General features: G+C 35.7%; 1 long non-coding RNA gene across 1 annotated transcript in view; it reads right to left on the bottom strand.

Moving 5' to 3' along the window:
• Window positions 1-368: 368 nt before the first annotated feature.
• LOC114487113 (uncharacterized) overlaps window positions 369-27,388 on the bottom strand; it is a 181,370-nt gene continuing 154,350 nt past the window's right edge. The window contains exons 2-3 of the long non-coding RNA XR_003681837.2: window positions 2,632-2,701; window positions 369-427 (exon numbers count right to left, since the gene is read on the bottom strand). This is a non-coding gene — a long non-coding RNA (uncharacterized lncRNA). The remainder of the gene's footprint in view (window positions 428-2,631; window positions 2,702-27,388) is intronic.

Genomic DNA, 27,388 nt, shown 5'->3' with positions numbered 1-27,388 from the left:
TAGTTTGAATTCCTCTGATAGCAAAACCTGAGACAAGGACCGGGATGCAGGTGATTTCATTGGGAGATAATCTCAGAAAGCAAAGGTAAAGGAGAGTGGGAAGAGTTAGACAGGGAAACAAGAAAAATGAATTGTCCCTTATTAAGCTGGTTACCTGTGTAAACAGCTGGGTCTCAATACCCCAGGGCCTTCTGAGGAACCATGGGGAAGGTGGCCCAGAGCTGTCCCTCCAAGGAGAGAAGACTGGGGCCTTGATCCACTAGCCTACATCCTTCATTGGGTAAGGGTTATTTCAGAGGGTGTTATAACCCTCACAAACTCACCTCGACTGAGAAAATCCCCATGGCTTCAGGGAAAGCCCAGAGGCAGAACAACGTGGTATGTTATTTGTGCTTGAAGTGCACTGGGGCTGGGCATCCAACTGCAGCTGAAATCAGAAGTGGTGAAGAGATGTGATGCAGGCCTCAAAGGGCATCAGTTAACAACCATTAAATTTCTTACATCTCCTTATATATGTATTTATGCAGCAGTAAGGAGCTAGTAAAGGAATCTGGGATAAAACTTACTATGAGCTTTGAAATCAGACCTGTATGTGAAAGCAGTCTCTACATGATTAGATGTTCAACATTGGGAAAATCCATCAGTCTTCCTAGGGAATGCTAGTACCCATCTTCTCAGGCTATAGTCATGATTAAATGAACTAAGGTATAAGAAACATATGACACACTGCAAATGTTCATGAGTGATAGTTCCTATTGAGTTGCCCCACCTATTAGTGATAACATCACACTCATTTCATGATTTATTTTTTATTCATCAGATTATCAGGTTTTTAAGATTCAGTTTAACTATTAGTTATTCAGGAACGATTTCCTTAACTCAGTACACTAGGTTAAGCACCTTAAAAGAGACTACTGAATTTCTCCATAAGCCTTCTTTTGTAATCCTTAAGGCACTTGTTACTAATTATACGTGTTTATGCTAAACTGTTAGCTCCACGATGGAGAGAAATGTCCGCTTTGTTTTCTAGGGCTATCGACTAATATTTGTTGAATTGCATTAATCTCTCTTAATAATATACTAAGGTAATTCAATAAAGTTTTTACCCCTCAGCTTTATCTGATTGCAGAGATCATATGAAATCTTGGCTACTAAGAACACTTACAATATCATACATGTTAGCAATACAGTCTTTGTATTTTGGCAACAATACAAGCCTGGCTGCCAAAAAGAGATCTTGTTGCAATTTTTATTTTGACTCTAGAGCACACAGTTGAAATTAAGCCTGAGATGATCCTTATTATTCGTCCATAAGCATCTGTCTATCTCACCACAGAGCCACTGCCCCTCTCCACTTTCGTAGATAAAGATAAGAAATAGTGGTCAAGATCCCAAGTGAGGACAAGCACCAAAACATAGGTGGAGAAGGGCTGGTGAGTGGGAATTTCTGCCCTCCATTCTCTAGAATGATCTTTATCCACACCCACAAATGAACTGGAGCAGATGGGACAAACCCTAGTTCTTTTATGCTTAGATGATGGAATGGGTACAAACTTAGAGACTGATTTTCTCAGGGGCCCATTTTCAGAAAGGAAAAAAATCATATGTATCAGTCTTGAATCTAAACTTCCTGAGGCATCCTTGAAGCCTGACATTTCTTTGCATTAATTTCTAAATGAAAACAAAAGAGTAAACGCTAATGTTTTCTCCCACTCTAGGTCCCTCCTCTATCATTCAAACCACCACATTAACTTTTGCTGATGTTGTTCTTGTCTTTAATGTTTATCTGGATTTTCTGATTTGGTTTCCCAGTCCTAACTTTGGTTCATGTCTTTATTCACTTGTTGATATTTATCAAATATCAAGTATGGTTTGATTTAGTTTTCAGTCACTGGACCCTCTCCTTATCTGCATCATGACACATGACCCCATTCTAGTTCCCTCCACACCTGGACTCACTGAAGCACTCACCTCGCTGACACTGGATTTATCTTTTATGTTCTCTCCTGGGTTTTGGAAATGATGATCTTGGCTTAGATAAACTATTTTCTGTTTGCTTTTGGTCTCTTAGTTTCTAATTCATTGGGAATTAATCTATAACTGGTGAAACTATTGGCGTAACTCCTCTGCTAGGATCCAACCCTGTCAAAACCACATGTCTGACTTGTCTTATTCATCAAAAGGGGAATTAATGTGGAATTAGAGTGACTAGGCTGTCAGCATTACTGATCCTCTCCCAGTTACACTCATTTAATTATCTTCACTCATTGCTTGTTACGGCTTGGATGAATGTTCACTACACAGAATTACAGTGGTATTGAAAAAAACCATCCTGCTGGGTGTGCCATAAATGCTATGCTGATTAAACTTCGAGACTGTTATTTTTGTTCCAGGGATTATTAGCATGAAACAAATGATTTTGCATTCAATAAGTGCTCAATAAATATTTGTTGAGTCAAATCAAGTGTTTTCTAAACGTTCAGCTTCTGACAAGCCTGAAGTACAATACATGGTGGCATTATACGGCAAGTGATTTGGAACCAGCCTTTCTGTAGCCTGTAACCTTTTATGTAGGCTGTAATCACACTCATTCTATTTTGAAACTTGGACAATCACAAAGTTGGAGCTCACTTTGAAATCAACCAGCTTTTCGCACAGCTGCCGTATCGTCTTGTGCAATATTTCAGACATGGAGAATATTCTGTTGGAAAAAGCCAAATGATGTAATGAGAATTCAGATAGTCCCAAACAGGGTTAGCAGAAAAATGTTTCACATTTGCAAAGTATTTTGATCACATCACGGTGCCTGAAAATACCTACAGTGATTGGCAAAAAAAATTACAGTAGTTTCAGACCATTAGAATCCATAGGGAAAGTACTCTTGTATAAATAAAGTAGTTTCTCAGAATAACTCACGTTAAGGTAGCATTAGAAGATCCTGTGAACTATCAGCTGATATGTCTTTCTAAAGGAAAAAAAACGTTGAATGAAATATGTGTCTCAGTAGAAGGTATGAATGACTGTTAAGGCACTGTGTGAAATGAAGATGGTTTTGGCTGGTACACTGTCACTGTACATGGTGTCAACCCCTGAAGACCATTACCTAAAGCCAGGGTCACTGTCATTGACCCTTTTTCTGGGAACGATAAGTCACATCAGGATTTGCTGTTCATGGAGATACCTCTAAAATGTTTCTCAAAGTAAAGGTGCCAAAGAAAAACAAATAAACAAAAATAAAAGGTTCTGTAAACAAAGTATTTTGGAGAATACGGGCTTCTGTATCCATTCCCTGGTGAATCACAACACACATTAAAGCCTGGGAGAAATCCTGCAGTAAATAAATCATTTTAACTTTATTTCACCTAGTAGGTCCTTCTTGTTTCTTTTTATTTAACCTTGTCAATATCTCATGAACATTAGCTTCTTTATACACTTTGGGAGATGCTTCTCTGGAATGTAATCCACAAATGTTTAAGAGGATTCCTTAAATATTTCAAGTGATTCTCCCCTTTCCACTGACAAGAAAAATACTGAAAGGCCCAAGAGTGCCTTTATTATATGCTTCAGAATTTGCAAACAACTGGTTTAATCAAGTAATCTATTATGGGCTCTTCTCTGATTGTAACTTCTAGAGCTACTGAAGCGCTACTTTCTTGCTGAACACAGAACTCCAAGGATTCTCTGACTTGGGTTTTACAATTAAAGATTTGGTCTGTCAACTCTTTTTTACCTGGACGAGAGAACAACTCTTACTTCTGTGTCTCCAAATAAAATTTATTATTAGTATTTAGGCAATGTGATCACTTAGCTTCAGGGTTATTTTAATGTATATTATTCAAATGATTACTATGTTACAGTAGACATACTATACACTGGAGAATATAAAGATGATCATGTCACAGACCTTGACCCAGAAGAATTCAGAATGTAAAGAAGAAAGTTAAACAACCAAGCACATCAGCATTATGATACTTTGTAGGTCATTGCAAAATACTACAACACATAGATGTTATTAGTTCTGCTTTGAAGGACTTGGGAACAATCCAAGAGGTTGATAAACAAAAGATGACTGTGCATTCCGCAGGTCAAAAATTCATTTGTTTTTAATTAATATTTACTTAAAATATTTAGTGAGCACCTATTTTGTGCCATACACCCTTCTACGCATTAGGGGCGCACAACGAACAAAAGGGACAACCACATCTGCCTCACAGAGCTTATTTTCTAGTGGTTCATATAAATTATGCACGAGAAAATCAATATATAAACAAAAATAAATAAAGCACATATTCATTTAGAAAAGGATAATTACTAGAAAATAAAGCAAGGCAAGAAAAGTAACCTGAAGAATCTGTGGCAGCAGACAAGGTGAAATTATAGATAAGATGGCCAGGGAAATCCTCACTGAGGTGACTTTTTAGTAAAGACCTGAAAGAAGTGAGAGGGCAAGCCCAAGGAACATCTGGACACAGCTATCCAGGTAGTGGGAGTTGTGAGGGCTAAAACTACAAGCTGTGCAAGTGCCTGGCATGTGCGAGGAAGTGAAGAGGCCAGTGTGGCTGCAGCAAAGGAGAGGGAGAGAGTAAAAGGAGAGAAAGTCAAGAACTAAGGGGTCCAGGTCAAGGAGGCCTTGTGGGCTGCAGTAATGACTCTGGCTTTTACTTAAGTAAGATGACGAGCCATGGGTGCTGAGCACAGAAGCACCACGATCCAAGTTACATATAACTGAATGTTAAATATAGCACTCATATTGGCATGTTGAGAGTAGATAAAAGGAAAGTAAAAGCAAAATAAGAGAAATACACTAGGACGTTATTAAAATAATATAAATGAAAGTTGATGGAAGCTCAGGTTACAATAACAGAGTGGGATGAGAAGAAGTGTTTGGAGTCTGAGTATATTTTGAAGGATTTACTAGTGTATATAGAGACAATAAAAAAATTAAGTCAAAACCACTCCACATTTCTTAATGGAGTTGCCATCAACTGAGCTATAGAAGACCTAGGATGAATCAGTTTTCTCAGAAAAGAAAATTTTCCTTGAAGTTTTATGGCCCCTTATTTGCATGGGCCCCTTCCAAGGCCTGGGAGAGGGCCTGAAAATATGCTACATCAATCATACCTTTCTGTAAAATTTGCCAAAGTAAGATATTTTAGCCCACTGCGATTTTTCTTTACTTTGTATTCCTCTTTATCATAATCCTCCTCCTATCTGGTGGTGCTGGAATGGCTGCAGGTACTTTTGGGATAATAGTGAAGATAATTTGAGGATATTATTAGATTGAATTTAATGGAATATATGTATCACTTCTGTGTATAGTTGTTATTGCTAGCCATTCTCCTATACTCCCACTACTGATGTGATGATTCATCTGGCTTTGTGACATAAAGGTGTAAGGCCAGAATTTGCAAATGAACATAGTCTACGGCATACAGGAATAAAGCTATAGGTAACAGAGGAGAAACAAGGGTTGAAATGTACCGAACAAGATTTAGTCTGTGGAAAATATTTCTAGTAATTATGTATATAAGACTGTAGGCAGAAGATTCCATACTTATTGCCACCTAGTCAAAAAAGAAGTTCCCTTCTATTCTGATTATACCCAGTGATGCAGCTTATACAATTATGACCACAGAAAAATATTTTATGAGAATCATACAAAATAGAATTTATCAGAATTTCTGTATCTGTAGAAGTACTACTATAAAGATGGAGTGTATCTACGTGTGAGGTCACACATTTTATGCATTCTAATGTATCAGATCATATCTCAATATATCTGTTTCATCTTGTTCTCATGAAGCTTGGCGGTTGCTTAAAATGGTTCACAAAAGTGCCACCTTGCAACTGAACCTGAAAAATATGTGCTCCAATGACAAAGCTCCTATATATATTCATCACTAAACTTCTGGTTGTTGTATTGACTAGGCTCTTGTATTTTTGATTATCCAATTCATGAAGAGAAGTGAAATCATATTAACATAAGGGAAATATATTTAACTTTACTTCTCAGTTGACACAAAAGAGTGACATTAACAACAACAAATCCTCATAATATAGAACTGTTATAAAGATCAGTAACAAACTGATTAATGTCCGTGAACAATTCAAATAGTATTTAAGATTGGAGAATACTCAAGAAAACTGTGTTCCTTGAAATCTTACAATTCAGATAAGAAAATACTTGAGAAGGATTTTAACCAAATTTTACAATTATTCTAAAATTTTACATGGCATTTCCAATAACAGGTTGTGAAGCAAAAAGAACATTTCTAGCATATCCAAATAAGGAAAAAAAATCATTTATGTTAGAGGAATAACCTAATTATCTTTTTCTTCTCTCTAATAAAATTGATATTATAAAATTATTGGAACATGATGAGGTAATCAAAGAATAGAGACGGGAAAGGATTATAGAGGTTTTTCAGGCAGTTTATTAACAAAAATAGTATGCTAGTTTTCTGGATTTTGAAAAGCTTAAAGTATTCATAAGCTTATAAAATTTATAATTTGTTAATATTTCTTTTCTCATCTATTTGTCATAAGAAGCATGACAGAAAATGCCTGGATTGCTTTGAATAGACTATTGAAAGAAATATGGATGTTAATGACTGTTACTGAAGACTCAGAATAAAGTGAGGAGCTTGGTAAAGAAAATCTAAGTTGCCTCAGAAAATATATGAATCATCATGAATAAACTGTTAGCAATATGGATGTGAAAGATACTGCCAATGAGAGCTCAGAATGAAATGAGAAACGTTAGCAGAAACTGGAGGAAAGGTGATCCTTTGTTAGTGGCAGTAAGCTTAGTGGAAGTGTGTCCTGCAGTTATGTGGAAATCAGAATATGTAAGTGATGAACTTGAATATTTAGGTGAGGAGATTTTCCAAGCAAAATGTCAAAAATACAGAAAAACTTGCATATTTATTTGGGGAAAGTGTTGAATGAACTTCTTGATGTTTATAATAAAATTTGAGAAGAAAGAGATAAATTTAGGGGAAAATTGTTAAATGAACAGGAGCCAGGACTTGAGGATTTGAGAAATTTTCAAGCTATCCAGATTGTAAAAGTTGCTAAAATTAAGAGAAAGTATGCTTTAGATGGAAAATCCAGAGCATGGTTGTGGAATTCTTGCCTATGCCCCAGAAAGATCAGAAGGTCAGAGTATTCAGACATTATGTCACATAAAAGGCTCTTTAAAGAGACTAAGGAGTGTGGATCACAGATATCATTTAAACCTAAAAGGATCTAGGAAGCTTAAGGGCATTGTCCCCCAGTCATGTGAGCAAAGCCCAAGTGGGGATGGGACTATCCAGGAAAGATCTATGGACAAGACTCTTCCTATTGACAGGAATCTCTGTGACAAACATAGGAGATTCACAAGGTTTTACATCCTTTATACAGCAGAAAAAACACCAGCTTGGACTGAAAAGGACAAAGAGAGTACAAAATGAAAGAAGTCTGTAGCTGTGCACCCTCCTGTGCTCCAAATACTAACGGCAGGAAACAGGCTGATATAAAACTACTCAGCTGCAAACACTTGATACTTTTCATGAGAAAAGAATGACTCGGATGGGAGATGCTAGAGCCTAGAAGGTAGAACCTTTAACCATAGAGGAGTATCCCCAAGTCTTGAAATCTAATGGAGTTTGCCAGGCTGAGTTTCAAAAGTTCTTGGGACTGGTGACTACTCTTTTCCTTTCATTTTATCCATTTCTGAACTGTATGTCTGTAAATATTATCCTATGCCTGTCCCATATGTATTATGGGTGCAGATAATTTGTTCTTTAGTTTCACAGGTCCATAGATGGAGAGGAAATATGCCAAGAATAGATTATCAGAGAATCTCAAATATACCTAATTCAGATGATACAGATGATGATATTTGGGATGTTTCACCTTATGAGATTTAGATGAGACTTTGGACTTTGAGTTGATGTAGTAATGGGTTAAAATTTTGGAGGATATTGGGATGTATTGTATGTATTTTATATGTGGGAAATGTGGATCTTTTGGAGCCAGAGGGTGGACTGTAGTAAGTACAATAGAATAATGGTCCCTCAAGATGTCCCTGTTCTAATGCCTGGAGCTTGTGAATATGTTACTCTATATGGCAATAGAGACTTTACAAACATGATCAAGAATATGGACTCTGAGATGGAGAAATTATCCTGTATTATACATATATATAATCATTTGAGTCTTTAAAAGTGGGGAACCTTTCCTGGCTGTGGTCAAAGAAAGACGTGATGATGGAAGAGGACTCAGAAAGATGACATATGACAAGGACTTGACCTGCCATTGCTGGCTTTGAAGAGGAATGAAGGGGAACATTAACCAAAGTATTCTGTGGCCTGTAGAAGCTGAAAATGAGTCAGTTTATAATGAGTAAGAAAACAGAGACCTCAGTCCTGAAATTACAAGGGACTAAATTCTCCCAACAACTCAAATGAGCAAGCAAATATATCATGCCTCAGAGATGACAGAAAGGAGAAGAGCCCTACTGACACCTTTATTTAAGTGCAGTGTTACCTGGATCAGACTTGTAACCTATAGAATTGTAATATAAAAATTTTATGTTGATTAAGCCATTAAGTTTTTCATAATTTGTTATGGCAATGACAGAAAATTAATACAGATGTTACTGAAAACTGTAAGCTTGCTATTTATAAAATAGCATGAAATTCAGTGTGGCTGTAGCACAGAGTATTTAGTTAGGAATGGCAAGTAAGGTGATAAAGCTACCAAGAAGGATGGGGCCAGATTATGCAAAGCTTTTCATCTAATGGGATTCTTGATTATATTAAATGGAGACCAACTATAGCCACTTTAGGTAAAAAGAAGAAAGATTAGTGTTTCTATTACATAAAAAAATTTAAAAATAGGAAAGAAAAAATCAATAACCTGGTATAAAAATATGCAAGAGGTGTAAACATACAGTTCTCAATAAAATGAAATGTAGACAGTCTTTAAACATATTAAAGGATGACCAACTTTTCTCTCTATCAGAGAAATGTACAAACCTACCGTGAGATATAAATTCCTATTTACACATTCAAACATCCAGAAATTTGACAACATGCTCTACTGGTGTGTCTGAGGAGAAACAGACACTCTCAAAGACTGCTGGTAAGAATGTAAAGTTGTGCAACCCCTATTGACAAAAATGTATCAATATCTAGAAGTACATATATATTTACCCTTTTCCAGCATTTGCATTTCTAGGATTCTTCCCCAAATGAGAAGATACAAAATGACAAAAGATATACTTTCGCATAGGTCTAGTCAACATGTTCTTTAATACTATTAACAAGTTGTTTACTTTTTATTGAAGTATAGTTGATTTACAATATTATGTTAGTTTCAGGTATACAGCAAAGTGATTCAGCTATATGTATATTTATTTTTTTCAGATTATTTTCTATTATAGGTTATTACAAGATACTGAATATTGTTCCTTGTACTATACAGTAAATCCTTATTGCCCATCTATTTTATGTATAGTAGTTTGTACCTGTCAATCCCATACTCCTAATTTATCCCTCCCCCTCTTTCTCCTTTGGTAACCATAAGATTGTTTTCTATGTCTGTGAGCCTATTTCTGTTTTTTCTGTTTTTGTTTCTTTATTTTTATTGGAGCGTAGTTGCTTTGCAATGTTGTGTTAGTTTCTACTGCCCAGCAAAGTGAATCAACTATATGTACACATATATCCCCTCTTTATGGATTCCTGTTTCTGCTTTGTAAATAAATTTATCTGTATTTTTTTGGATTCCACATATAAGTGATACCATATAATATTTGTCTTTTGCTAACTTACTTCACTTACTATGATATTCTTTGTGCCCATCCATGTTGCTGCATATGGCATTATTTTGTTCTTTTTTATGGCTGAGTAATAGTCCATTGCATGACTATAGATAGATAGATAGATAGGTAGATAGATAGATAGGTAGATAGAGATACTACATATTCTTAAACCAATCATCTGTTGATGGACATTTAGGTTGTTTCCATGTCTTGGCTATTATAAATAGTGCTACTATGAAATTAAGGGTGAGTGTGTCCTTTTTTTTTTTTTAATTTTTAAAATTTTATGTATTTATTTTTTTTGGCTGCACTGGTCTCTGTTGCTTCACCTAGGCTTTTCTCTAGTTGAAGCGAGCAGGGGCTACTCTTTGCTGTGGTGCACTGGCTTCTCATTGTGGTGGCCTCCCTTGTTGCGGAGCGCCGGCTCTAGAGCACAGGCTTAGTAGTTGTGGCGCATGGGCTTAGTTGATCCGTGGCATGTAGGATCTTCCTGGACCAGGGCTCGAACCCGTGCCCCCTGCATTGGCAGGTGGATTCTTAACCACTGTGCCAACAGGGAAGCCTACGTGTGTCTTTTTGAATTATAGTTTAGTCCCGATATATGCCCAGGAGTGGGATTGCTAGATCATAGGGCAGCTCTATTTTTAGTTTTTTAGGAACCTCCATACTGTTCTCCATAGTGGTTGTACCAATTTACATTCCCACCCAGTGTAGGAGAGTTCCTTTTTCTCCATATCCTCTTCAAATTTATTGTTTATAGACTTTTTTTTTTCTTCTTTGCTGTACGCGGGCCTCTCACTGTTGTGGCCTCTCCCGTTGCGGAGCACAGGCTCCAGATGCACAGGCTCAGCGGCCATGGCTCACGGGCCCAGCTGCTCCGCGGCATGTGGGATCCTCCCGGACCGGGGCATGAACCCATATCCCCTGCATCGGCAGGCGGACTCTCAACCACTGCGCCGCCAGGGAAGCCCTTATAGACTTTTTGATGATGGCCATTCTGACAGGTGTGAGGTGATACCTCATTATGGTTTTGATTTGCATTTCTCTAATAATTAGTGATGTTGAGCATCTTTTCACATGGCTGTAGGCCATCTGTTTGTCTTCTTTGGAGAAATGTCTGTGTAGGTCTTCTGCCCATTTTTCAATTGGGTTATTTGCTTTTTTGATATTGAGTTGTATGAGCTGTTTGTATATTTTGGATATTAACCCCTGGTTGGTAGCATTGTTTGCAAATATTTTCTTGCATTCTATAGGTTGTCTTTTCGTTTTGTTGATGGTTTCCTTTGCTGTGCAAAAACTTCTACATTTGATTAGGTCCCATCTGTTTATTTTTGCCTTTTTTTTTTTTTTTTTGGCCTCGGGAGAGAGATCTAAGAAAATATTGCTACGATTTATGTCCAAGAATATTTTGCCTATGTTCTCTTGTAGGAGTCTTATGCTGTCATGCCTTAAATTTAGGTCTTTAATCCATATTTTAGTTTATTTTTGTATACTGTGTGAAGGAGTGTTCTAATTTAATTGATTTACATGTAGCTGTCCAGCTTTCCCAACACCACTTGCTGGAGAGACCATTTTTAATCCATTGTATATTCCTGCCTCCTTTGTCATAGATTAATTGATCATAGGTGTGTGTGTTTATTAATAAATTGTTTTTGACACACCTCACAGTAACTGAGACACTGTAGTGCTTAAAGATCCTATAGTTTTAAGCGTTGGCTTTCTGATTTTTCTGGCTTCTGCATTAATCTCCAAACTTGCTCAAAATGCTACTATCGCTTTTCCTTCTTTTCTTGTCTACCTTGCTTTCTGTCTCACTTCAACTTGGCTTTTTCCTAGAGTAAGAAATATGTGTATTTACAATTACTTCCCTGAATCTTTATTCAATTTTACTCCTATTCTTCCTAAGTGTTGCTTCTATGACTTTGACTACATAATTTGTCTTTCCTTGATTCTCATTTTCACTTTTAAATATTCTTTCATAATCTACTAGGATCAATGCCTGCTTCTTCTAGAGATGAAAATGGGTAAGTTGATCTTTTGGACCTGATGTTTCCTAGAAAAGAATCACTTCTAAGTAACATAGGAAAATGGAGACTTTTCTCTCTCTGAACACACAAGACACCTTCTTATTAGAAACCATTTACTATGGACTTCCAGACAACTTTTCTTTCCACTATTACCTTTTATTGTAATTATTATAACAATCTCTCATTTTTCTATATTACATAAAATCAAATGTAAACTCAACCTTTGAGATATGAAACTCTTTCCTCCAGCATGGTTGGGATCAAAATTTATTTTTGTAATATTTAATTTTTAATTTAATTTTTTTTGCTGACAACTTAGAAATGTTTCCACTTCATAGTTTATTAATGATAATAATATTTAAATATTTATGATTGTTGTCAAATTTGAGAAACCCTCTCTCAACATTCTTTCATATATAAATTGTACAATTTTACAGTATTTCAAGTTTTATTGTACAGTGGCTAATCTTAAATATTTATTCTTTCAATTGAAAACACTCATTAGCCAGTGTGCCAATAATTGGAAATGGTTATACAAATTAACTTTGCCGCCATATAGCTCAAACATGCTTTCTCTAACACTGTTCATATACTTTCATTGCCCAGGGTTATAGAACATATTCATATTGCAATGATATTTCTGGCCCTAAACTTCAGGCTCACAAGTCAGTCAAATCAGCACAGTGGGTGTGAAGGGTGATTCTGGACACCATTACTTCACCAGGATAGCAAGCAATAAATGAACTGTAAATGAAAATGATCATAAACCATAAACTGATCATAAACCATAAATATATCCCACTAAGCTCATCTTCTGCTTGGCTGCAACCCAAACATCCCATTCCAATACCACCTAAGTAAAGTATAATAAGCAGGAAGTCAGTGTGATAAAAGATGGTGGGTCCTAACTAATTACACTTAAAATACTTTACTTTTAAAGAACATATATATATATATATATATATATAATTGAATCAATTTGCTCAAAGTACACCTGAAGCTAACATAACATTGTAAATTAACTATACTTCAATTTTTAAATATGGTTATTGAAAACAATAAAACAAAATACTTTACTTCTAAAAATTTATAAAATTGTTCAACCATGTGAATATATTACTAGGACCTGTCCCAGGGGAAGCAAAGGAATCTGAAGCTTAAGCGTTTTATTAACTTCACAATAAATCCACCTGTGAATAGAATGCATAGCTTTATGAATAGGAATCAGAACTTCTAATTCTATTTATCAACTTTATGCTCATGAAAATTCTCCAGAAGATAATGGAATATAATGCAATGAGATAATTCAATGTGATGCCCAATTAAAAATCTGTATAAGGCCATCAGATGGGCTGGGAGCAGGGCCAGGGTGAAGGCGTGGTATTGATGAGAAGAAATGCAGCTAATAGAGAAGATAAATGAATCCAGCCTGGTGATTCCAATACTCAAAAAGTTACAATGGTTCAGACCTAGTCATTTCTTCAGAGTTTACCCTAAAGCAGGCCTGTTTACCTTCTTACACTGTAAATTGGGTAGAGGCAAAAACTGCTCAATTTATGTGAACTTGTGATCATCAAAGCATTTATTAGCTCACTCCACTATGAATTGTGACAGTATTAAAGTGTGTGTTCTGGGCCTTAAGACATTGAAAAATCCATTCCAATAGCCCTCACTTGGAACACATTTTCTAATGTTATAAAGAATCTGTTGTATGAAATTTTTAAAAATGTGTCTGTGAAATCTGGTTAATTTATAGTTCTCTTTTTTTTCTCTAGTCTAACGAAGTGAGCAAGAGGGCTGAGAATAATTTTCTGTTTTAAATACTGTAAGTATAAATTGTCCTCAACTAAATCACCCAATAAATGAACATCTTAAGCTTATAATATTACATTTTCCTGAATAAAATCTCTGGACAGGAAACAATAAAATATTACAAAATCTAATTAATACATATAAGCTTAAAGCATTTTTACAGAAAAAGAGGGAGAGGTTTCATTTTATTTTCAGGAATAAAACATTATTGCAGAGCTCATTGTGCAACTTAACGTCTAAAGCTTCAATAACATGGTCATTTAAGGCACATACAGAGTTAAAAAACAATCTAGTATACCAGACCCATTAACATAACAGTTTTCTACTGGTTCCATAGATAGTGAAAATTTCCTATTATACTCACGCTGGTCTTTATTACATGCCTTTTTATGAACACAATCATTTCATAGTCCATTTGGTTTGATTTTGGTCAGGAGACCAATAACAAGTGGCTCTTCATTCCCAGAAACATCTCCATCCTTAATTCAAATGAAGAGCTCATGTTCCCAAGTACTTAGAGCAAAATTATTGGAGATACAGGAGCTTCTGGTTTCAACTTCTGACTGTGAGACCTTAGAAAATATTTTATCGAGTTGTGCTTCAATCCTTACAGCTTTTAAAATCAAAATGTGAAATAAAAATAAAACCCTAGATTATATTCAGGTGCCAAAGCTGAATTTTGAAAATCAGAAAATGCCGTAAGTGCAAATACTCTATGCTTACACAATATTTACATACTTCCTTACAGACTACAATTTTGCCTCCCTAAAGAGTCTATACCTACTTGGTGGCTAATTTGCCTCCTTGCTCCTGACCCCTTATGATAATAATTTACTAAAACTTAGGAAATTCCCTCAGTTTTTCCCATCCATACTTCCAGACTCATCTTTTTTTCTCCTTGTTGAATACTGAGTATAACTTAGGGAATAAATGCCTATGTTCTGCCCCTACTTTACACTCCTTCCACTGCTTTAATATACCCATAATGTTAATATTTATATCCACAGGGTGTTCTCTGTCTATGGATTTCATATTTCATTCTGTGCTAATATGCAGATAGTTTATCTTCTTTCCCACTATGCGAAACCTGTAATCACTATCTTGACATACATCCGTGGCTACTCTAAAAATCTACATTTAACTTGGCTCACAGAGTTTAAAAGAAGTGTAGACCCCCCCATCCCAAGCTTACCCTCTGCCTTAGATAATTTCAACAAGTTATAAAAGAATGAAAAGGGACGATTATGAATTCTCAAATCAACGGTTTAAAGGCAGCCAATAAAATCTATAAAAATGCTTCAGGAATCTATGCCACAGAACTGCAGACTAGAAATGACAAATAAATGTGCTCTTACCTTTGTCATAGTTTTACGGGCTTTCAACATCTTATCTGGAATCACATTACTCTTCTCAATGAAGTGCTGAGATACCCCCCATCTTTCTCAAAGTGCCTTTCTCCCCCATTCCACTAAATCCATATGAATGTCCATTCAATCTTTCTATCTGGTGGGACTGTCTGAGCTGAGATCTTTTATGAGATCCTTAGAAAAGAAAAACAAGCTACTCTTCCCTGAAAGTTAACCAATTCAGGGGTTTCACTATATTTTCATTTGAGAAAAGTACAGTAAAACTGCTCAGGCCTGGGGGACACGAATAATATCTCATATCTCTTTGATGTCCTAACAGAATCTAATACCATGCCAGCATACAGTGTTCACTCAAAAATACTAGTGGCATACAAACTACTCGATAGTATAAATCTGAAGTATGTGGCTTTTCGCTATTGCCATGGTCTCTAATGTCTCCTGTGTTGTGGTGACCAGAGCCCCTCAATGCCACAGAGGGAAAAAATCAGTTAAAAAATGAAACAGTTATTTACATTTTAAATTTCATGTCAGGAACGCACATTTAAGATAAATCATAAATGGGTTCAGAATTTTTTTTTAACAGATTAAAAATTTTCATTCCTTTCCACATAGACGTGCACACACCTACACAACATAGGCTGACAAGATGAAAGCAGACAGCTCTAGCAAAAAGTAAAACAAATCATCTCCCATGATAGAACATCCCCAATAATTTCTATTTTGAGAGACTTTGTATAAAAGCTAGATGTCTTGCACAAGTTCATCTCGTCTGTAAGGATTCTGCGATGTATTTTATTTTTACAGTGTTGTTGAATGTCTGCTCAATATATTATTGTGTTAGGATGTCAATCACAAAGGAACGAAGTTAATATAACAATATATGGGAAACTCTGGCATGTTGAAAGTCAAGGGTCTGACATTGAAAAACTTTTCCCCCTGTAGAAAACAATTTTTTACTGGGTCTAAACCGTTCAGTTGAAATTTGTCACCAGTTACCCTGACTACACAATAATTTTCTACATGCACACTCTTTCACACCCACTCCTGCCATTACCCCTCTTTTTATCTGCACAGTTTACCAATATACAGAAATTGCCTAATTCAAGTACAATAACAGTAATCACTATCACATTTATTATTTCCTTATATGGTACCTCACATTGTTATGGTTCAATTATCTTATTGAAAATATGTTGAACACTCACAACTACATCATTAATAAATTCTGTTAAAGTCGCAGCGACCTATACTGTGTGGTTTTGGTGAGATCTGGTTTCCTAATGCCACTCTGGTCATAGGCAGATTTTGCCCTTAGCTCACTCAACACTTAGTCAATGCCCTTGCCTTTGTCTTGTAATTCTAGTACATAAAATGCAATTATAGATAAAATCCCTCTTGAGACTAGTTTTTCATTGTCTGTCCAAAGTAAATTTCCTTTATGCATTAAATCATATCCCAGGACATTCCACAACACCGGCTGCCACTTGGATTCTTGTTCTCTCTGTATCAAAGTGGTCAATTTATATTCTTACCTTAATACTTCTGAGTTCTAGTCAATTTCCCTCATATATTTGTAGTTATCATGTTTTTTTTTAAAGTAGGGCTCTTGATGTGTTCATAGGTAATCAATAATTTACGTAAAAATTTAAATAAAATAGATTATTTGGAAACTGAATAAATTGTAGACTATTTTTGGTATACTAAACTTTCAACATTTAAAAAAATATTTTTCCCCTCTATGTATTGCTGCTATCAATTCTGTGGCTTTTGGCTATAATGGTGTGTTGATTTTCATCTAATCCCTATAACAACTATTTTACCTTTCTTGTTTTAAGCCATATGGCCTTTGAATTTTTAGTTATCATTGCATATTATGGGCCTCACTCAATACTCCCAGATGACACTTTACTTTGTTTGTGGTGCATTTGTTTTTCCCCTCAGTAAAATAATTATTTTAACAGAAACAGGTGGATCAAAATTGTGATCTTTATCTTTTGTATTAAAATTATATTTAAATCTTCTGCAGGTAAAAGAGCTATGTTACAAATTTCAAAACTCTAGTTAGCTTTAGTTTCTAAATGTTATCATATTTTTAAAAGCTTTTAAAATCTTTCCCCCTTCTCTTTTCCTCTCTCCCTCCCTCCTTCTTTTCATCCCCTCCTTCCTTCTTCCTGCCAATAAATATTTACTGAACATTTATTTTGTACCAATAACATAGTAGATACTGATGTTATGGCTGGAATTAAGACAAGCACCCTCATTGGCCTTAAAAGCTACTGAAATATGTTGACATATTTTTAAGTGTTAGGGTATAATTTTGGAATGCTTTGTAATTTCTTATAAACCCATTAGCTTAAACTAAAGCTAAATGTATCATAAGAGATTAAAATCCCAATCACATCATGTTGGAATCCTACTACTTTTTTTTTTTAAGTTGTGGGCTGTTCTTTATTTTTTTCCCAGTAATCTCTGTCTCTGCCAGTTCTGAGTTGGCTGCCATTTCCTTTCAGTCTCTGCCATCTTTTTGGTCCAGCAGGGTTTCTGATCCAATTTTTTTCAGTTTTATTGAGAAATAATTGACACAGATCATGTAAAAGCCTAGGGCATACAGCATGATGGTTTGATTTGCATATTTTGTGAAATGATTACCACTGTAGGTTCAGCTAAGAACAATCATCTCATACAGATACAATAAAAATAAAAGGAAGAAGAATAAAGAAAAACATTTTTTTCCTTGTGATCCATTTTAGGGTCTACTCTCTTAACTTTCCTACATATCACGCAGCAGTGTTAGCTCGAGTCATCATGTTGTACACTACATCTCTAGTATTTGTCCTGTAATGGGAAGTTTGTAACTTTTGATCACCTTCCTCCAATTCCCCCTCCCCCAACCTCCTGGCTCTGCTAATCACAAGTTTTGCTTTTTTTTTGCTATGAGTTTTGTTGTTGTTGTTGTTGTTTTCTAGATAGAATTCTATTTCTTATATACACCTGATGTTTTGGATCTACGTTATTTGGGGGCGGGAACCACATACACTGATGGGCTTATTCTTCTGATATTTAAAGGTGGATGTCTGAGTAATTATGATGAGGATAAATCTGGATAAATAAGTTAAGACACAAAAAATATAATTGTCACCTCTATCTTTCCTATGAAAGAAATTCATCTGAGCCCTAAAGGTCCCTGAGATCCAGGGTCAGCGCATACAATAGTTACAAGGGTGAGTGGAGTGTGCAAGGCTATGTCTCTCCACCTGCAGGAGGCGGCACATATTTTTTCATACAAGAATGATATCTGATGGCCCAGCCTTTCTCCTAAGAGTCTATAACTTCCAAGAAAGGGACTCCTTTTATTTGCTGTCTGGTAACCTGCAGGCTAATGGTGTCCTTGGTTATATCTTTGAAAGTTTATCTTCCTTTCTTTAACCCGCAAATCAACCGTAACTGCCATCTTAAGGTTTTCTTTACAACAGTAAAAGTGGAATGACTATGTGCTTTCTTTCTCTCTGCAAAGGCTGGAAGCCAGAAGAAAGGCAGGAGCTCAAAATATTGTGGATTGTTTTGGCAGCCCAAGCAGCCAGCTGTTAACTGGAGTTCCATAGGACTAGCCAGGGATGTCAGTAAGTTGACTCTGGCATCTATGTTATGAATGACATCTTGGGATAAAATCTCCCTTCTCGTTTCTTGGCAGCTTAAGAATCTCAGATGGAGATAAAAACATGGCTCTCAATGCCTCGATGAGTGGCTGGAATATTTTGGACCTGCTTGTGCCAGTATGAGATTTGTGCACATTTCTGATTTTCAACCCAGTTTTGAATTGATATTCAACACCCAAGAAGTAGAGACTTACAATGAAAAACATCTTTAATTGGCTCAAAGCTTCAAAGTTCCATTACTGTGAAGAAAGAATACTTGTACAGGTTTTTCTGATCTTTCATCTGCCCATGATTGCTTTTCCTAATCAAAAGTAGCAAGGTAAGAGTCTTTCTTATTTGCTCTTTGAAATACAGTACTAATCTTTGTAGACAAGCAGAAGGAAATTATTCTTTTCACTAGCAATAGCTGTTTAAATTTCAAAGATTATATTAAAATGTGCGTCCTCATTCTGTTTACAGTATTCCAATCCTTTCCAGTAGCAGCTTGGATATTATATCACAGTGGGTTTTTGTTTTCAGAAAAAAGCAGAAATGTAGACTCAGGATGCTCAGTTTGTAAGATGGGGAAACAATGATTGCTACTAGGGCATGTCTGAAAATGGGGCAGGAGATGAATAGGTGAATTAAGCCACCATATGCCCAGCCAATTAAGTTAAATCCTGGCACATTAGAAAATGCTAATCTGATTTAAATAGGAAATGTTTTGCCTAAGAACACAAAGAAATGAAAATAGACATCAATCATAGATTGCTGACTAGTTACAGCTTAAATGCTTTACAGCTATGAAATAAAAACATTATTTTAAGAAAAGCAAACTAATTGACGATTACTTCAGAAAATTTCTTCTTACATCAAGGCCTTGTTGAAAACCTCACCTACCCGCCCCCCCCACACACATATACATACATGTGTGTATGTTATATATATATGTGTATATATGTATATGATTACTAGTAAATACTAATATACTTCATTGCTAACGTACAACGTCCCCAGAAGGAATAGACAATGTGTTTGGAAAAACCATGATAAAATGAAGAGTGCCTTCTACAATATTCTGCATTTGTAGTTGAAATTGTATATCTTAAGGAAAATAGTTAAAGGATGATTTTTTTGGTCTGGAAAACTCTGTAGATCTTCTCTTAAACATCAGTTTTATGAGGAAAACAGCATTTAAAGATTTTTAAATATTTGTTGTTTCACTAGACGGGATTCTGTGGGAGTAATTACATAGCCATATGGTGATGGCTTAAGAAATTACATTTTGTCTTTAATGTCTGAGATTCTATTTTTAGTCTGTTTGCTTGACTTCAATTATTACGTTATATACATTTTAAATAACAATTTGAGCACTTATTATTTTAGGCATTGTGCTAAAGAATTTATAACATTGTCTTATTTCAACCTCACAACAATCCTGTCATGTACTATGAGTATCCTTACTTGACAGATGGTAAAATAATCTTTAAAAGTTATATAATCAGCCCAAAGCTATACAGCTAGCTCTCTAATGCCTTAATTAACTCCTAATCCCATGCTATTGAAAATTACTGTATATATATTCCACATAATTTTCATTCATTCTCAAAATTTTCTGGTAATAAGTAGACAAATATCACTGAGGTTTTATTTACATGAAAGACAGCTAGGTCCACTACAAGGCTTACTCTCATGACCAATGACTGCCATGTAGAAGTAAGATGACTTATGCCTTGTTTGTTTATTTAGGAATGAGAAGTATAGGACCTACATATGTCTGTCTATTCCAGACAGAACTGAGAGCAAACAACTTAGTAATGTCTTTGTCTAATAATCTGCACTGTCAACTGTGCAGTGAGGACTGCGTAGCCACAATAGCCAGTGATGAGGAAAGGGAGATGGAAATGCAGGGATCCGTTTTGAGATCACATCCTTCCAATTGGTCATAGTCAACCCAGCTCTCCTCTCCTGGATTACCCTCTATCCACACTTGATTCAGTGCAAAACAAATACCCTCTGACCAGCTGTGCTTTACATACAGTAGAATTAATAGAGGGCAGATTCATAACCCCAATTAACATTGGCTTAAGTGTCAGCCTGACTAATAAAAGATAAATAATCTAAAGTGCTAACTTAAAATATGAAGCAATACGTTTTTATGTTTTATTTTTATATGATGTATCACAATTTTTATGTTTTATTTTGTTATATGAGACTTCTAAATATCATAATAGTATGTTATTAATTTGCAATGATTTTCAAACTAGTGTTGTAACATCTTTAATCAGTCAAGATGATGCTCCAAGATTTATTACCCATTCTTGTATATAAATAATGTCCATATCTATTTTAACATGAGTTAAAGGTGTTTACAGTTTGGAAGAAAGCCCCAATCTTTGGAGGCAGACAGAAAATTACCCTTTTCTTTAGCAATTTTATGCATATTTGATGTTTACATTAGTCATTTTTTATATATTATCTTCTCTCCCAGATTAAAGATACATCATATTTGACAGTTTTCATTAATCTCCCTCAAATTTCATTATGACTGCAGAATCCTAATGAAGGTGTATATTCACTTGTCTTTTCTGATAACCTAAAAAATGTCATTTCATTTTTGGATATAAAATAGGTAAAATTTACTTCCCGGGTTAGTAAATATCTTGACCTAGATATTAAACCTTCTGAAGTACATAGGATAGGAAACAAAGTCAAAAGTTGTCCCTAGGGATGTTTATACTAGATGATAAGATTTCATTAGAATGACTGGCAAGTTTCAGCAATTTTCTAGACATACTCCAAAAAGACTTTTCCCTCAATCTCAACATAGCATAAAATTCCAAAGAAATATATATTGTTTAATCAAATAATGAGATTTGCATATCCATTTTAAAGATAGTTCACCCAGTTTTCCAATTGGATTGTTATTGCCATCCTCACCACAATTGAATTTAGACACACTGGAGCAGAATATTTAAAATTAGAGTTAATAGCAAAGAAGTAATGGATGATTTGGTTATTTTTCAAATAATTGAAGAATGACTTTCCCTATATTCACCACTGATAAAGAAAAAAATGCCCCTACAAATGAAGTACCTTAAATGCTGAGCTCTAATCACCCATTTCTCCAGTCTGTCAGTCTTAAAATATTGCAGAGCTGACTTCCCAGATGCCAGCTGGCAGCCCAATTTAAAGAAGCAGCAGCCTAGAGAAGTATACAAAAGAGCTTAAAAGCTATCTCCATGCTGCATGTCACGAAGTCTGCTGTCATCTCATGAACAATCACAAAGAACACAATGCAATGAGTTAGTTAGGAACTTAGACAAAACTCATGGCGTGTGGCTAACTTCCTTTTTAACCGTATTTGTTGTAATATTTGTAATATGATGTTTGTGCTTTCAGACTGCATAATAAATTCATTTGAGGATTTTCTGAATATATCATATCCTTCAATTAGATGAACAATTGAAAAAGTTATTCCTCTAAGAATGCATTTCATCAAAAACACCATTGCAATTTCAAAGCCATTGTTTGAAGCAATCAGTTAAATATCTGGGTTTTATAGAGGCTTCTCACTTTTTGGTTGCCCAAGGGAAGTCTGGCTACAATATCCTACTGCTTTGAAATCAACAGAAGCAAGGAAATATAAAGGTAATTTAAATAAACCTATTGCGGGCTTCCCTGGTGGCGCAGTGGTTGCGCGTCCGCCTGCCGATGCAGGGGAACCGGGTTCGCGCCCCGTTCTGGGAGGATCCCACGTGCCGCGGAGCGGCTGGGCCCGTGAGCCATGGCCGCTGGGCCTGCGCGTCCGGAGCCTGTGCTCCGCAACGGGAGAGGCCACAACAGAGGGAGGCCCGCATACCACAAAAAAAAAAAAAAATAACAAAAAATAAACCTATTGCTCAGCGATGCTCAGCAGACATAAATGAATACATTTTTTAGAAGCTGTGAATACTTTATCATAACCATTGTTCTTTTTAACGTATTTCAGAGGCATTGCAGGTATTATAATTCCAAATGATTTCCACTTAAAGTCCTCACTGCATATGGTTTGCACTTAAACTGAAATCCCAAGAAAAGGTCAAGATGAGCCCGATCACCACTACACTGGTAAGCAGAATAATAAAGGGCCTAGATGTGCAATTTATAAGCATGCAAACTGCAACATACATGCTAAAAGAATGTAGGATTAACTATATGACCAGAAAAGTTTAAGTATTTAGGCTTAATTATTAGGTTTATTAAATAACCATATTTCTTTTTTTAACATCTCTTCCTTCTGATTCTCTGGTTGCCCAACTTCGAGATGTTTAATTACATGTAACTTGTTCAACAAAGGAGAAGAAAAAGGAGAGACATCTCAGTACTGCTGTAGCCTTATTCATCTTACAGCAGATCTATTTTTAGATTGGTGCCAATGGTCAAAATTCTATTTTTGAGGCATTTTAAGGTTCAAGTCAAAGTTAATCTGGAAGCACCATTCATCTGTCCATTCATTTGTTCATGAGGAACAGCGCAGCAGATTGGTTAGAGGTGAGAGATTTATTTGTCCAAATCCTAACTCTACCACTTACTTACCCTGTGTCCTTTGATAATATGTTTAACTTTCCCATCTATGCTTCAGGTCATCATCTTAAAAATGGGGACAATTACAGAACCTCCCACTTAAGGTTTATAAGAGAATTAAATGAGAATTCCATTTAGGTAGTACTCAGTTTAGACATGACACAGAGAAAAGCCCTCAAAAACTATTACTTTTAATTGCAAAACCCTTGTTTTATACTTATTATAGAACAGTGCTATGCTAGAAGCTGGAAACACAATAATGTATGATATAGCCCTCCACTCAAGAGATACAGCTTAGTCAAGGAAACAAAAGCAAATGATCATAAAGAGTAGAATATTCGTGGTAAAAAATATGCAGAGATTTATAAAGGTACTTCGTAGAGTCAGGGGGTGAAAGGAAACGAATCCCAGAAGATGCCCTCTGGGTCTATTCTTAAAGCATAAATAAATAATTTCTGAGAAGTTTCAAATTATTTGTATTTAATTACATCCTTTCTTGCTTCTAGAAGATTTGGTCCTTTTTCCAACCTCTTTCCTGTCCTCTTTTACTCATCTTGTATTAGCAGGTAACTGAAAGGATATAATGTGAAACAGAGAGATACAAAGATGATAACAAAGAAAATCGATGAAAATTGGTCTTGGATAATAGCTTGCATCCCCCTTTGATATAATCTCCGTGATGTCCTAGTGATAGGATTTCCTAGGCTTAAAACAGCTAAATGTAGTAAGTTCTAGAATTACATGAAAAGTGACCCAATATAACTTTCTAATAAAGCAAACAGGGGAAAATCCATTTGGTAAAGAATTTTCTATTGTATGCCAAAAACTCTGAAAAACAGGAAGGGTTTGAAGGGAAGACTCAGGAAAAATAACTGTTTTAAGTATAGGAGAAAACCATGAAGTCACAGATCCCCTGATGCCAAGGGTCCCAAGAAGTCCAACCCTTTCAGTACACTTAACTGAAGTTCTCAAAGTCCCTAAACCAATAAAATTATCAATCACAAAAATTAAGGAAGTAATCACAATTGTCACGTCCTGTGTTAAGATTAAGCATGGACAAATTAACTAACTATATCAAGAGAGGACAAATAGGGACCAGTGAAAATTGTATGAAACTTGCTCACCATGTTGGAACAGGTACTCTCTCTTGGAAATTTTTTTGTTTAATGTTTAGGAAGGGATTGATCAGAACACTGTGGTAAAGGACAGGGAGAGAGAGTGTATAGGCGACGACTATGTCTTGCTTTAACTTGCCCTTTTGGTTCAGCATAAGACTCAGTCTTTTAAAAGTCGGAAGGTTTTTATTTTTTTTTAAAGCAATTATTATTTTTTGAATTTTATTTTATTTATTTTTTTATACAGCAGGTTCTTATTAGTCATCCATTTTATACACATCAGTGTATACGTGTCAATCCCAATCTCCCAATTCATCATACCACCAACCCCACCCCCTGCTGCTTTCCCTGCTTGGTGTCCATGTTTCTTCTCTACATCTGTGTCTCTATTTCTGCCCTGCAAACCGGTTCATCTGTACCATTTTTCTAGGTTCCACATATAGGCGTTAATATACGATATTTGTTTTTCTCTTTCTGACTTACTTCACTCTGTATGACAGTATCTAGATTCATCCACGTCTCTACAAATGACCCAGTTTCATACTTTTTATGGCTGAGTAATATTCCATTGCATATATGTACCACATCTTCTTAATCCATTCGTTGGTCGATGGGCATTTAGGTTGCTTCCATGACCTGGCTATTATAAATAGCACAGCAGTGAACATTGGAGTGCATGTGTCTTTTTGAATTATGGTTTTTCTACAGGTATATGCCCAGTAGTGGGATTGCTGAGTCATACGGTAATTCTATTTTTAGTTTTTTAAGGAACCTCCATACTGTTCTCAATCCACAGTGGCTATATCAATTTACATTCCCACCAACATTGCAAGAGGGTTCCCTTTTCTCCACACCCTATCCAGCATTTGTTGTTTGTAGATTTTCTGATGATGCCCATTCTAACTGGTGTGAGGTGATACCTCATTGTAGTTGGATTTGCATTTCTCTAATAATTAGTGATGTTGGGCAGCTTTTCATGTGCTTCTTGGCCATCTATATGTCCACTTTGGAGAAATGTCTATTTAGGTCTTCTGTCCATTTTTTGACTGGGTTGTTTTTTTAATATTGAGCTTCATGAGCTGTTTATATATTTTGGAGATTAATCCTTTGTCCGTTGATTCATTTGCAAATATTTTCCCCCATTCTGAGGGTTGTCTTTTAGTCTTGTTTGTACTTTCATTGCTTTGCAAAAGTTTTTAAGTTTCATTAGGTCCCATTTGTTTATTTTTGTTTTTATTTCCATTACTCAAGGAGGTGGATCAAAAAAGGTCTTGCTGTGATTTATATCAAAGAGTGGTCTTCCTATGTTGTCCGCTAAGAGTGTCATAGTGTCCGGTCTTATATTAATGTCTCTAATCCATTCTGAGTTTGTGTATGGTGTTAGGGATTGTTCTAATTTCATTCTTTTACATGTAGCTGTACAGTTTTTCCAGCACCACTTATTGAAGAGACTGTCTTTTCTCCACTGTATACCCTTGCCTCCTTTGTCATACATTAGTTGACCATAGGTGCGTGGGTTTATTTCTGGGCTTTCTATTCTATTCCATTGATCTATATTTCTGATTTTGTGCCAATATCATATTGTCTTCATTACTGAGGCTGTGTAGTATAGTCTGAACTCAGGGAGTCTGATTCCTCCAGCTTGGTTTCTTTCCCTCGAGACGGCTTTGGCTATTTGGGGTCTTTTGTGTCTCCATACAAATTTTAAGATTTTTTGTTCTAGTTCTGTAAAAAATGCCACTGGTAATTTGATAGGGATTGCATTGAATCTGTAGATTGCTTTCGGTAGTATATTCATTTTCACAATGTTGATTCTTCCAATCCAAGAACATGGTATATCTCTCCATTTGTTTGTATCATCTTTAATTTCTTTCATCAGTGTCTTATAGTTTTCTGCATACAGGTCTTTTGTCTCCTTAGGTAGGTTTATTCCTAGGTATTTTATTCTTTTTGTTGCAATGGTAAATGGGAGTTTTTCCTTAATTTCTCTTTCAGATTTTTCATCATTCGTGATAGGAATGCAAGAGATTTCTGTGCATTAATTTTGTATCCTGCAACTTTACTGAATTAATTGATTAGTTCTAGTACTTTTCTGGTAGCATCTTTACGATTCACTATGTACAGTATCATGTCAACTGCAAACAGTGACAGTTTTACTTCTTATTTTCCAATTTGTATTCCTTTTATTTCTTTTTCTTCTCCAATTGCCAGGGCTAGGACTTCCAAAACTATGTTGAATAATAGTGGTGCCAGTGGACATCCTTGTCTTGTTCCTGATCTTAGTGGAAATGCTTTCTGTTTCTCACAATTGAGAATGATGTTTGCTGTGGGTTTGTCATATATGGCCTTTATTGAGTTGAGTTAGGTTCCCTCTGTGTTCACTTTCTGGAGAGTTTTTATCATAAATGGGTGTTGAATTTTGTCAAAAGCTTTTTCTGCCTCTATTGAGATGATCATACGTTTTTTCTTCTTCAGTTTGTTAATATGGTGTATCACATTGATTGATTTGCGTATATTGAAAAATCCTTGCATCCCTGGGATAAATCCCACTTGATCATGGTGTATGATCCTTTTAATGTGCTGTTGGATTCTGTTTGCTAGTATTTTGTTGAGGATTTTTCCCTCTATATTCATCAGAGATATGGGCCGGTAATTTCCTTTTTTTGTAGTATCTTCTTCTGGTTTTGGTATCAGGGTGACGGTGGCCTCATAGAATGAGTTTGGGAGTGTTCCTTCCTCTGAAATTTTTTAGAAGACTTTGAAAAGGATGGGTGTTAGCTCTTCTCTAAATGTTTGATAGAATTCACCTGTTAAGCCATCTGGACCTGGACTTTTGTTTGTTGGAAGATTTTTAATCAAAGTTTCAATTTCATTACTTATGATTGGTCTGTTCATATTTTCTATTTCTTCCTGGTTCAGTCTTGGAAGGTTATACCTTTCTAAGTATTTGTCTATTTCTTCCAGGTTGTCCATTTTATTGGCATATAGTTGCTTGTAGTAGTCTCTTGGGATGCTTTGTATTTCTGTGGTGTCTGTTGTAACTTCTCCTTTTTCATTT

This window comes from Physeter macrocephalus, chromosome 11, assembly GCF_002837175.3.
Source record: "Physeter macrocephalus isolate SW-GA chromosome 11, ASM283717v5, whole genome shotgun sequence".
In the NCBI taxonomy this organism is placed as follows: domain Eukaryota; kingdom Metazoa; phylum Chordata; class Mammalia; order Artiodactyla; family Physeteridae; genus Physeter; species Physeter macrocephalus.
This window is presented reverse-complemented; position numbering and strand designations above follow the sequence as displayed.